This window comes from Peromyscus maniculatus, chromosome 5 (genome assembly GCF_049852395.1).
Source record: "Peromyscus maniculatus bairdii isolate BWxNUB_F1_BW_parent chromosome 5, HU_Pman_BW_mat_3.1, whole genome shotgun sequence".
Taxonomy (NCBI): domain Eukaryota; kingdom Metazoa; phylum Chordata; class Mammalia; order Rodentia; family Cricetidae; genus Peromyscus; species Peromyscus maniculatus.
The window spans coordinates 75928327-75942348 of NC_134856.1; the positions used below are offsets into that span (position 1 = coordinate 75928327).

General features: G+C 36.4%; 1 protein-coding gene across 1 annotated transcript in view; it reads right to left on the bottom strand.

Annotated features, from left to right (window-relative positions):
• Malrd1 (MAM and LDL receptor class A domain containing 1) overlaps positions 1–14022 on the bottom strand; it is a 602817-nt gene that overhangs the window by 455893 nt on the left and 132902 nt on the right. The gene's annotated exons all lie outside the window — the stretch shown is intronic.

Sequence of the window (14022 nt, forward strand, 5' to 3'; positions counted from 1 at the left end):
CTAATTTACTTAGTACAATGTGCAGCCAGTAAAAAGGATCCCCATTTTTGATTGATCCATGGAGATCCCTCACCACTGGCTGTTTTGGCCAAGCATAGGAGCTGTGTCTCCATTGTAAGAGATGTGCTGGAAGAAGCAAACATTTTATGGATGAACATATGAAGTGAATGAAATTACAAATTTTGCTTAGGGTATTTAAGCTAGTGAGACAGCGTCTTCAATTTTGAAAACACTATTAATGTACGGCAAGAACATGAATGTCACATCTAATGGCTGATAGTTTCTCTAAAACATATAATTTCAAAAATATATTTGTTTTCTATTAAATTTCCTGCCCCAAATTTGACCAGCATATCACTTCAACTCTTACCAAAATCAATGGAATGTGTAAAGGCATTTAAAATGACTTTAAATACTGAGTACTTTAGTAAATAAAAGCCTTATTTCAATTAGCAGAAATATGCATCTTGAAGAATGCATTTCATACTTAGAATAATGATTTCTCAAAGTTAGAACTGCTGTGAAGCAAAATTAAATGGTACTCAAAATTGAAAAGGAATAATAACTATGAGCTAAGAATAAAATGAAAATAAAGTTTAAATCTTTGCACTTTAAAATCTATCTCTATTTCAACCATATAATACACAAATAAAATATAAATATACATAGACTCCAAAAGCTCCAAAATATGTAGATGTCATGTTAATCCTTGTGAAGCAAATGCTCTGATTCCTGCTTTAAACACACCTCAGAAAAAGATCTAAGAATTCTTGCTACAGAAATACAGGAGGAAACACATTGTGTTGTTACTGTATAATACCTAGAGAGGAAGCCTGATTTTCTCATAACAAGGAACATGATGCTGTAGACATGGTGAATGACAGTAGGGCTGGAAGCACCACTGAGATGACCCTTTAGTTCTCTTAGAGTTGGCCCCTTCAACAAACTCAGCAAAAGGAATTATCTTTCCAGGAACATTAGCAGCATTATTCCCAGGATCCAAAAAATTGTGAGGCAGGCAGGGAGAGCAAACACCTCATGCCCTTGGCTCCTGTGTAGAATCCCAAACAGTTGATTTCACAGAAGTTGAGAGGAGACTATGGCTACCAGTAATGGAAGATGAGAAAGGGATGGGTGAAGGTTGGCCAATGTTTAGTAAGCCATGGGTGGGATGAGGCAAGAAGCCTTGGTGAGCTATTGCACAGTGTATTGATCAAGCAACATGATACTATGCTCCACAGTTCAAAAAGATAAAAGAGGGTTTTGAATACTTTACCACAAGAAATGAAAATATTTGAGAGAGATATGATTTCAATTACTTTAATACCATTCAATGCCCATATGTATTAAAACACGAAATGGCACCACATAAATATATATAATTTTTATGTTTCAATGAAAAATAATTTTAAAAGAAAGCAATTTTAATAGGAAAATGCTATTAAAACTCAAATGTGCTTTTCTACTATTCCTCATTCCCAGGTTCTTATGCACATTTAAAAAGCTTACTTATAAATATAATAATGAAATTAGTCTCCAAGCTAGCCATTAATTGCATCATTCCACCTTACTGGAATAGCCATGAACAATTATACACACCATAACCATTTCTGATTGAGAAATGTAATACTCTCAGTGCATTTGAATAATTGAGGTTCAAGGATTTGTCACTGCTTCTGGAGCATTATTGACTTCCTCAATTGTCTCCACTCTAATCAATGTATGCAAAAACAAAATTGCAGTCGCCATTCACTCAGAGTTCCCATGCAGGAAGCTTTATGTCAGGGGCGGTTCCATTTTTAACAGAATGCCTGTTGACACGGAATTTCTGAAACTTACGCTTGTCTTTGCTATGACTATGGGTAGAAAGCTAATGACTCTACAATGGCTTTTAATTATTGTGAAAAAAATGACCTGAGTGGCCAATATTAATTATGTTAATTGTAATTACATTCGTTGCCTCTGGGGAGAAGGTATTAGGAGACATGTGGTGGGCTGACAAATAGGTTCATCACTGTCAGTTTTGCAGCCATTTGCTGAGTAAGAACTCAAACTGGTATGGAATCCAAGAACACTTCTGAGAGTAAATATCCAGCCTCAGACCCTGTCTCTTTTTGAATTCACTATCTGGAACATCTTTGGTGGTTTGAATGATCCCATTTGAATTTAATGAAAGGAATAAGCACAAAATAGAAAAAAAGAGAATTCTGAATGAATAATTTGGGCATCACACAAAACTTAAAAAAAAAAAAAAACTTAGGAGGAAATATACCCTAATGTATAATGAGGTGGAACACAAATTCTTTCATTTAAGTCATATAGGCATATTCCCATGCTGAGTTTAAAAGATGGTTGGATCTGGGACTGGAGTCATGGCTCAGGGGTTAAGAGCAATTGCTGCTCTTCCTGCAGACCCTGGGTTGATTCCTAGCACCCACATGGTAGCTCACAACTGTCCTTTAATCCAATTTCAGGGGATCTAACCCTCTTCTGGAATCCCTGGGTACCAGACAAACATGCAGTGCACAAACATTCCTGCAGGAAAAAAACACACATATACATAAAAAATGAAATAAAACACATTTATAATAAAAATTAGGATCTAATGCTCATCAAATGCCACCACTGTAGATCACAGATATCTGAGCCAACAGCCATTGAGTCTGTGTCGAAACATCTTGAAACACCTTCCATCTTCTTTATTCCCCAAGAAATACACCAGAAATATTTCTGTACTTTAAAAATTTTTTCTGGCATTGAATCATGTGAGGGGATAAGCGGGCACATGCTGCCTGCATGTAGCAAGAGTCCTTTCTCCTCTTTCTGGCAATAGATGTCAATGAACACAGAGACCTACAACTAGTCAGCATGCAGAGAATAAGTCTTCTGAGTCCTTAAGCCTGCACGGAATGTTTATGCCACATATCTGCCCCTTAAAGCTCAGGGATCTTCAGGGAAGAGGGGACAGAAAAATTGTCAGAGCCAGAAGTGGAAGGTCCTTCTAAGAAAACAGTGTGTCTGGACTCTACAGGGCAGATGCACATATGAGCTCACAGTGATTGTGACGGCATGCCCAAGACCTGTGCACACTCTATAGTCAGACAAAATCCCAACATGGAGTGGGAAAGGTGGACACAAAAATACACCACTAGCTGAAGAACTGTTGGGGGATTTGACAGCTCTGGGACAGGGAGAATCTGTTTTCTTTAATAGTGTGACCTCTTGTATAGTGGCACCACTCCAGGGCAAGCCCCATACCCAAGAGTAGATGAGCAACAGAAACTGGACTCAATGTTTTTAAGAGAGATAGTGAGTGTTCACACAGTTTGGTTGGTAGGGAGGTTGGAGTAGATTTGGAAGGAACTGGGAGAAAAAGATAGTGTATATGATATATATATATATATATATATATATATATATATGAAATTCTCAAAGAATTAACAAAATATTATTTAAAATAACAGTTTTTAACAATTATAACATGCCAGATTGTAAATTACATAAACATAGATAAGTGTAAGTTTAAAAGATTGATTCTATGCTTCTTTTAAGATTTTTTTTTTCCTTCTAAGGACTGCAGAGATGGCTCACCAAAGTGCCTGTCATATAAAGTGCCTGAGTTTGATTCTTAGCACCTACATAAAAATATGAGAATGGAAGAAAGTATCTCAATGCTAGGAAGAGGACAGGGGAGATGGTGGATCCCTGTAAGGCCCTGGTCAGCCAGCATAGCTAAAACAAGAGGTAGAGTTCGGAGAGAGACCCTGTCACAAAAATATAAGGTAGAGACTAGCCAAGAAAGACACCTGACAATGATCTCCGACCTGCATACATATATGTACACACCCACATGTATACACAACACACACGTATATACACCACACACACACACACACACACATACACACTGTCCCACATACAAATATAACCATACACACACACGCACACACACACACATACACACACACACACACACACATCTCACACAGTCTCTCTCTCTCACACACACACACACTGGCACATACTCACTGTCACACACAAACAGTCTCATACACACCACAGTCTCACACACAGAGTCACAGCCTTACACACACACACACACACGCACACACACACACGCACACACAGTCACACACAGTCACACACTAGTCTTCTAGCTTTCCTGAGCTTCTTGAAAGTTGCACAAAGGATAAAAGTTGAGTATTCCAGTGTGGGGGATTATGTTCACTGACACCAAGCTTTGATTAGGCAGTTATTATTTTAAACTTTAAGTTCATTAATACTGTATCCCCCACTTTTAGAGTATGCTCAATACTTCTGTAATTATTTCATTTCAGCTTTTATCATGCTTTCAGGTCATTATATGCTTGAAGTTAAGATAAGGTTGAAATAATTGAGCTCTGGACTTCATCAATAGTTAATATTCATTAACTATTTAAAATGTAATATATAAGAGGGAGAAAAGATTTGCAATGAACTATGAAATAAAAAAGAAGTCTGTGCAAATGAATAGAAAGAATTAAACATTCTAAAGTAAAGCCAGTGCATAAACAACCAAACAGTATTTGAGCTTCAAGATTACTGCATTTTAAACAATAATGATTCATTGTATTATCATGCATATATTTTGATATCTATAAATGTATGTTTATTTATCAGTGAAAATAAATTTAAAATACATATGATCCTATTAAAAAACTTATAATCTAATATGATTTTAAAAGAATCCTGTGATATATCTAACACAGACTCTGTTAATAGAGAAGTTTCCACACATCTCTCATGCTTTGGCACCCACCCATGATGGGATCCAATCATTGACTACCCTTTGTCCAAAACTATTCTTGTAAGGATAAGTAAATAGCAAATAGCTTCATTCTGCACAGATCACATGACTATCCTACACAAGAAAGGCAAGGTTTTCATAAAACTCAATAATAAACAGGTTGGTTTGCAGTTCATTGTAAAAGACGTGGGTTACATAAGCATAGGATCCTCAACTGCTATGCAAATCTACTTCATATGCATATCCCATATCCCCCTGCAGTTCTGTGTTCTCTACTTAAAAGGGCAAGGAAGACCAGCTCAGACATAACAGTCACTCTGAGCACCGTGTCCTTAAATTTCAAGGCCATCTGTGTCAGGTAGGAATTGCCCTCTTCCACCAGAATCCAAAGAAATTGCAGCACATAAAGTTGTTAGTTAACAAAGGGAAAAATTCCATAACCAGGAATTACAGCATGTGAAGGTGTTAGTTAATAGAGAGGGGAAAATTCCATAACATTCACAATTCTTGACACATAGCATTTTAAGCATATTATACATATTCATATTCTATCAATTAGGAATCTAGAATTTATAAGTGAGTAGGTAATTATGACAAAATAACAATTACTATGTTTTCATTCATTTCCTCAATCATTCATTATCCATTCATTTGAAAAAAACTGATAGAGAACATGTGACATATCTGTAAAGATGTAAGGAATAAGACCACAACTGTAACAGAAAGGGTGAAAATAATAATGGCTGGAGAGATGGCTCAGTGATTAAGAACATTTGTAGCTCTTCAAGAGGATCTGAGTTCCATTTCCAGCACCCACATGATGGTTCAAAACCTTTTCTAATTCCAGTTCTGGGGAATTAGACACTCTGTCTGGCCTATGTTGGCACTAAGTATGTGCATGGTACACAGACATTCATAAAGGGAAAATACCCAAAAAATTAAAAAGACAAAAAAACCCCTACCTTTTATACAGGGGGGCTGTAGAAGGTAGCATTAGCAGAGATAGACAGGAAATAGTTGATGATACATAGATGGATAGATGACAGATAAGTAGATAGATAAATAAACAGATAGGTGATAGAGAGATGGATAGATCATCACCAGAACAATAAAATGTCTAGTAAGTTTGTCTAGAGAGAAGTGCTGCAGTCTTAAGAAACACAATGAAGAATGCCTTTGGGGGAAAGTGGGTGGGGAAGGAAACATCTGGAGAAGTGGGTAAGGAAGCAAGCCTACAGCTGTGCACCGAGCACTCACACAGGGGAATAGAAAGAGCCTCAAGAGCCTTGAGAGAATGAATGTCTCTACTTTATAAATACTGAAAGAACAGGAAGAAGGCAGGAAAGCAAGCAGGAGAAAAAATATAGAAAAAAATTATAGATGGTGAAATTAGAGATCTCTTCAACATTCAGCTATAATTTTCAATGAGAGGAGAAACAAGTGAGATGTTTTAGTAGTATAACAAAATCTACATTAAAAACTATATATTTTATTTTATATGCTAAATAAATATGAAATAAATTATATTTATGAACATATTTCATATATTGTTATATATTAATCCCATAAATGAATATATGAATTATAAATGTATAATATAACCTATAATTAAGGATATTGCAAAAAATCTAGACAAGGAGGGAATACATGATAAAGTTTCAGAGAGATTGGTGGGTATTGGAGATGGGTGGTGGTGATGGTTCTGGAATAGTGTGGATAAGTTAACACTGCTTAACAATACAATAAAGATGTATAAGACTATAATTTATTTTTGAGACCAAGAATAACTTAACCGAGGCTGACTGTAGCTGAGGATGACCTTGACTTTGTAATTGTCCTGCCTCTACCATCTTAGTGCTGGGATTATAACTGAACAATCATGCCTGGTTTTATACAGTGCTGGTATAAAAAGGTTGAGTATACTGATATACTCACTCACACCATCAGCTACTAAATTTTATGTGATATATATTCTATCGTCATAAAGAAAAACATGAGAGGAAGAAAAAAATAAAGTCTTGAGATTACACTGTGGATTAAAGCCAGAGGCTACATGAGAAGGAATATAGACGACTCAGGAAGAGTAAAGAAGCCCTAAACAGAGAGTAAACATATGAAACAAGGGCCTTGGTCTTGCAGCCTCAAGGAACCCTGTTATGCTAACAACCTGAAGACAACGAGAAGCCGTTATATTTTAAGTCTCAAGATGAAATTCATATCAACACACATTTTGATTATGAACTTTTTAGGCACTAAGCAGAGAAGTAAGTCACACCCCCCCTGGGCTTCTGGTGTCCAGCACTATGGGACTGAGCTGTCCTATTGTGTAGGTGAGCTGTTTCCAGAATACATTCCTCACTTCTCACCTGTTCATTCCAATATCTTTGAGTGTTCAAGTCACCAATATAAAATGGCATGGTTATTTCCCTGAAACCTGAATACATCCTCCAACATGCTTTGAGTCATGTGTAATTCTAATACAAACAAAACAGAAACTATCTGTAAGTAGTCACAGAGTTTAGGGAATAAAAGCAACCTCTAAATAGTTTTAGTGCAAGCATAAAAATTTGATTCAAATATTATTGATCTGCATTTAGTTGAATCAGTAGATGCTGGACCAGTGGATGAAAGAGTCAGTTTTGTAAATGAGCATTGTTTCCAGTCATTACATTTGTAGCAGTTACATACAATGAAAAGCTTATAGATTAATAGAAAATAAACACTCTGGTAACAATGGCAAAAAGAATTGGCAGGTGCTGTCTTCCAAATTCTAAAGATAACACCTCATTTTTATCTGATCCCTATTCTTTCAATTAAAGAGGACTAGAAATCATCCTGCCCCACACTTCCCTTCTAGACAAGAGCGCCCATCCTGCCCCAGACTTCCTGTCTGGACAAAAGCTCCCATCCTGCCCCGGACTTCCCGTCTAGATAAGAGCTTCCATCCTGCCCTGGAGTTCCCATTTGGACAAGAGAGCTCCCATCTGGACAAGAGAGAGAGAGACTTCCTAAATCTGTCAGCTCTGTCTGAACCAAGTACCCTGAAAGACCAAGAACGAACCACAAGGAGATGGGCAGATGTCAAGGCAGAAGTACATACAACAAAATGAAGAGCAATACGGCATCACCAGAACCTAGCCTGCCTCCAACATCTAGACCTGAACATCAAAAATTGGAAGAAGCAGAAGAAAACAGCCTTATTAATAACATCATGAAGAAGGTAGAGGCTTGTGTAGAGGAAAAGACAAAAAAATGGGAAGAATGCTATAAACAACTAGAGGAAAGGGCAAACAAATTAGAAGAAACAATAAAGTCCTGGAAGAAAACAATGAAGTACTGAAAGAAAATCATGAAAAAGCAATGAAACAAATAAAGGAAACAGTCCAAGACCTGAAAAGGGAAATAGAAAAAATGAAGAAGACACAAACAGAAGGAATACTGGAAATAGAAAACCTGAGTAAAAGATCGGGAACTTCAGATGCAAGTATAACCAACAGAATGCAAGAGTTGGAAGAGAGGATCTCTGGTATTGAAGACACGGTAGAAGAAATAGATTCATCAGTCAAAGAAAACACTAAAGCCAACAAAGTCATGAACCAAAATGTCCAAGAAATTTGGGACACCATGAAAAGACCAAACCTACAAATAACAGGGATAGAAGAAGGAGAAGAATACCAACTCAAAGGCACAGAAAATATATTCAACAAAATCATAGAAGAAAATTTTCCCAACTTAAAGAGGACTAGAAATGATTCTTTGCAGGCAAATTTTACTTTATTCTAAATATTTGAATGACTCTTTTTTTTTTTTTTTAAAGATTTCTAACCAGTACAGTATGGTGTGCCTACATAGGACTTCCTTCAAGTCCTTCAGTGTTCCTGGTACTACTTGAAATCAGAGTTTATATCCTTTTAGTTTCCTAAATTCTCAGAAATATACACCAAATGTTTCTTTAGTCCCTAGATATATGGCAATTCTCTTAAAGAAATCAAAGAGAAGGCCAGTGCTACTTGATAAAAATAATCCACAATATAAAATTGGGAAAGGAAATGGAATTCAGTAATAAAATCATTTTTCAATATGGAGGCATGTAAAATATATCATAAAATATATCATCAAATAAAAGTGAACCATTAAATGACACTAAAGATATGAAAGTACTAATTGGGTTAGACTGGAACTGTGTAGATGTAACCAACTGTCTTATTAAATAAAAAATACAGAACCAATGTAAAATAGAAAACCAAGAGGTCAGAGCTCAGAGCTCAGAGCTAAAACCTTATCCTTCCTCCTGCAGTGGTCCTAAATTTCCAAAAGAGACCTACTTCCTGTGTGTTTGTCTTTATATAGTCTTTCTGTTCTGCCTTCTCATTGGTTGTAAACCCAAACACGTGACTGCCTCGTCACTGCCTGTAAGTACAGCCCTCCAGGTCTTAAAGGCATGTGTCTCCAATGCTGGCTGTATCCCTGAACACACAGAGACTTACCTAGCTCTGCCTACCAAGTGCTGGGATTATAAGCGTATGCCACCACCGCCCTGCTTTCCTATGGCTTGCTAATAGCTCTGACCCCTGGGCAACTTTATTTATTAACATACAATTAAAATCACATTTCAGTACAAATAAAATACCACCATAGAACTGGACCTTAAAAATGGTTAAGTTCAAAATAAGTGGTCTGGAAGGAGCTGAAGGACACACCATGTTGGGTAATAAAGGATCCCAGGAATTTTAGTTAAATAACCTCAGGGCCAAATTAACCTATCCCTCTTCTAATTATCTGGACAATTGGGTTTTCACCACGAAGGACAAAATATCAGAGATCATTTACTGAATATGATAAAGAGATAATTTATTTTACAAATACCTGATGAATAAAAATTTGATTTGTCATTGCAGATAAAAAAAACAACTAAAAAATAAATCACTGATTTCTGACCATCCTGACTCTTCCTTGTTGGCAATGGGGAAATCCCACAATTTTTTATATTATTGTAATTTTCATAGATATTTTCTACTGTCCAACAAATTATAAACTACTTTCCACTGTAGAATAAATAAACAATTTTCCTTCTTTTGTACCATTTCCTGCAGCAGGCATTGATCATCATTACTAGTTACTGTTATTTGTTCAGCAATAAAGTAGTTGTAGTCTCTGTTAGTCACAAACCTAGAGCACTGTTTCTCAGCCTATGAGTCGAGACCCCTTTGGGGGTTGTATATAAGATATTCTGCATATCAGATATTTACATTATGGTTAATAACAGTAGCAAAATTACAGTTATGAAGCAATGATAAAATAATTTTATGGTTGGGAGTCACCACAATATGAGGAACTGTATTAAGGGGTCACAGCATTAAGAAGGTTGAGAAACACTTGGACTCCTCACTAAAAGGGTAAATTCCTTCTACACTTGCCATGTAAATTCAGCAAAATGATGAAAATAATCAAAATAAATTGACTACAATTTACGAAGCAATGAGGCTATTTTCAGACTTTTTAGTTAAATGCCTCAGGTGTGGGGTGGTTACATTATTTGAGATTCTTGCAAATTTAATTATCCTGAAGACTCAGTGGAGAATCTGAATCACACTTTGGAGTCCATCTCTGTCTTGAACCCCTTTAAGTGGGAACAACTCTGACCCTCACTCTCTCTGCACTTTACTTAGCTACAAAGAGAGTAATAAATACAAGCACACTACAGGGCAGTCGGGTACAAAGTCAGTACTGAAAAGAACATAAGAATACTCAGTTATTAAATTATCTTTTCAAAAAGTTTGTTCACCTGGCTACCCCAAAGGCAGGTTCAGATGAACCAAAGAAGCAAATGCATCATTATCTCTGCTGGTAAAAGTTTACAAAAACTGACATTAAATAGGAAAGGATTAATATGTTTTCTCTACCTTCTGTGCACATTACTAACTCGAATATGAAAATCAGATGGGCAGGAACAGTAGACGGGGAAGAAAATGATCAAAATGGATAAAGTTTATAGTAGCAAGAACAAATACACTCTTACGAGAAATCCATGGAATCTGCTTAAAGGGTAAAGGAATTTATTAGGAAAGAAGACTCACTACAGAGCAGGAGATTTATCCTCAGGTCCTGGAAGGCCAAGGTACAGTTGAATGCTGTTCTTCTACATGAGTCCATCCCAGAATCCAAGCCCAGAAGTGAGAGAAGAGGGCAGCATAGGTGAGTCTCAGGTCTGAAGGGTGGCCCTGAGCCACACCCCAGGGGCAGGTACTTCAAGGTCATAGGTAAGTAGGAAAGTTACCTGATGTATCTCTAGGAGCTGTGCTTCCAGGTCATAGATAGAACAGATACCCACTACAATAAACTACTTATAATTCTAGTCTGTAAGCTTTAAGGGTGAAGAAAAATTGTCTTGACGGAAAAAAAATATCTCATATGAGCTCAAAGTAATGATACAGAAAAAAAATATTCTCAAGACGGCATTAAGAATTAATTAAAATATAATTCATATACTCATAGAAAAGCTTTTTAATAAATATCATGATTTAACATCAGTAAAATTTTCAAAAAAGGGCAATCACTCACTTTCTCTTCTAACTTTGATTTTCCTGATTTAACAACATTATCTTCTGATTGATCAAAATACCACAAGCGACTCAGCAGATTTTACCTGTCTGTGGAAATACAGTTTTTCCTCTGTGATCAATGATTTTGATAAGTGAGAATTAATGGGCTGTCTCCCATTTCTTGGTTTTAGGTCACAGGAACAGAGAGCCTTCACCAATAGCAACTTGCTATTAGGGCATTTTTTAATTCTATCCTTCTGTGGAGGTTTTCAGAGTAGAAAATGGTGTGCAGATTTTAAACTTCAAGACAAGAAGAAGAAAATGAGAATCCTTTTTACTCAGAAAAACTTTGACAGGTTTTCTTCTATCAGAATTCATTTCCAACATGGTTTAATTTGAAAAGCAAGTTGTTGAATAGTTAGCAAATTTATATTGAGATTCCCCACTACCACCTTTTTTATTTTTTACAGAAAACAAAATAAAATAGAGGCTAGAAAATGGCAATTAATTTTCTAACATTTATTGGGGTAAAAGCTATAGTTTTATATAGAAATACTTTGCATAAAGCCTGTAAGTTGGTAATTAAGTTAAAATATCCCTCATCTTACCAAGAGAGCTCTCAGAACAATTTTTTTTTCAGAAAATATGCATGAAAAAAATTAAAACGTGGCCCTTAGTCTTTCTAATGCAGGGAATGCAAGCTTTCTCTCAATGCATTTATTTAATGAAAGGAACTCACAGTATGGCTGCTGTTTGGTTATGGTCTGGAGAAACATACAATCAGCATCTAAAAGTGACTATGTATATCAGGAAAAGAGATTGTTCCATTTTGAGGGCTAATAGCTTTACTACTTCATTGAATTCTATGCTAAACAGACTGTTTATTTTTTTATATGAAACAGAGAGAATAAGAAAACATGTATATATTTTTAATTTCACCAATTTTAGAAGACTATCTTTAGACAGAAACAAATTATAGTACTCATAAAATGGTCTGAAATACAAAATGTCTTTCTGTCATGGAGAAATGTCAAGTAAATTTTAATTTTTTCATCTACATCTTATTCCATAGACCAAAATATAATAACATACACATCTTTTCATCCAATATAGACGTGATAAAACCATCTATTGATGTTTTTTGACACATGAAGTCTTCATTAGTGTGAAAATATTTTCTGAGCAGTACTATGTAAAGTTACAGTATCTGTTGTAATATAATATTTTGGTAATTCGTTGAGAATTTCGTACAGTGCATTTTTATTGTAACCCTCCTAACTCCCTCCAAATTCATCCTCACATGTCCATTCCCTCCCTACTTGTGTCCTCTCTTTATTTTTTTTAATAGCCCATCTTCTCCAGTTTATGCTGCCCATGGGGAGCCTGATCTGTATACCAGTACCAGGGGCCACAACCTTAAAAACAATTGACTCTCCCTCCCCAGAAGCCATCATTCGTTAGCAGTTCCTTGTATAGGAGTGGGAGCTCATGACCTCTCCCCACCATGCTAAAATGTAGACTGGCTTAATAGATTTTTTTAAGATTTATTTTGTGTATGTGTCTCTCTGTATGGGTGTCTTTGCAAGTGTGTGTAGGTACCTGCAAAGGTCAGAGACATCAGAACCCTTGAAGCTGAAGTCACATGCTATTGTTAGCCACCCAATATGGGTGCTGAGACCCAAACACAGATTATTCTGTGTGAGCAGTATGAGCCCTTGATTATTGAACCAACCCCACTATCCCAAGGTTTAGTAAAACTCTTTCTTGACAAAAGAACTTCTGAACAGTATCTTGATAACAGTGAAAAGTGAAAGCACATTTAAAGTTTGGCTTTAAACAGTGAAAAATTGACTCCTTCCTCCTCTTTTATGACATGGCTGCTTATTGGCATAACACAGTGGAGGGGTGCTAGTAACAATTACTGAGTGCCACTAAATACTAAGCCACAATTTGATCCCAAGGAACATGTTGACATAAAGAAATGACTAAACAAATGACTAGGTCCCTTCAGAAATGGCCGTAACCATGAGCTTATTGTCACTGGTCTATCGTCAAACAACCTGCACAGAAGGAATGGACCGTACAGAACTCTATAGAGTTAGTTGGACAAAACTGGGTGCTGACTATTTTCTGCCACTGCCACCCATTCACCCACTTGTCACAGATTGTCCTACTGAGCTTCAGTTTGGTGTGAGTAACAAGACAAGGAGAAGGGCTGTAAACATTGCCTTCAACAGAAATACACAGACAGGTGTCTTCTTCACAAATGGCAGCACAGCCTATGTATAAAATACTCTGACACGAACCTCATGGCATGTGATTTTACCATGCTTACCATATGCAACAAAGCTTCATTCTTCAGCCAGCTGCTTCATGCTTTCTGATGACCAAAAAGTCCTGCAGAGATGGGTCATGTATGCCCAGTTATGTAGGTGCAGATATGCACTACATCACAGCATTTTCTTCAATGACAGACCACTTACATTACAGTGGTTTCATTAAATTACATCATCTGGAGATGCTGGAGTCTTTTAGTTTTTGTGTGTTATAAGAACACTGTGACACTGCCCTTAACATATTGTGTAAATAATTCCTATGGCTAATTGGCATATGACTGTACCTCAACGAGGATAAAAATATACGGAATGAATTTAAGAAAACACCGTAGTTAGTGTGGTGTTTAACTGAGAGGTG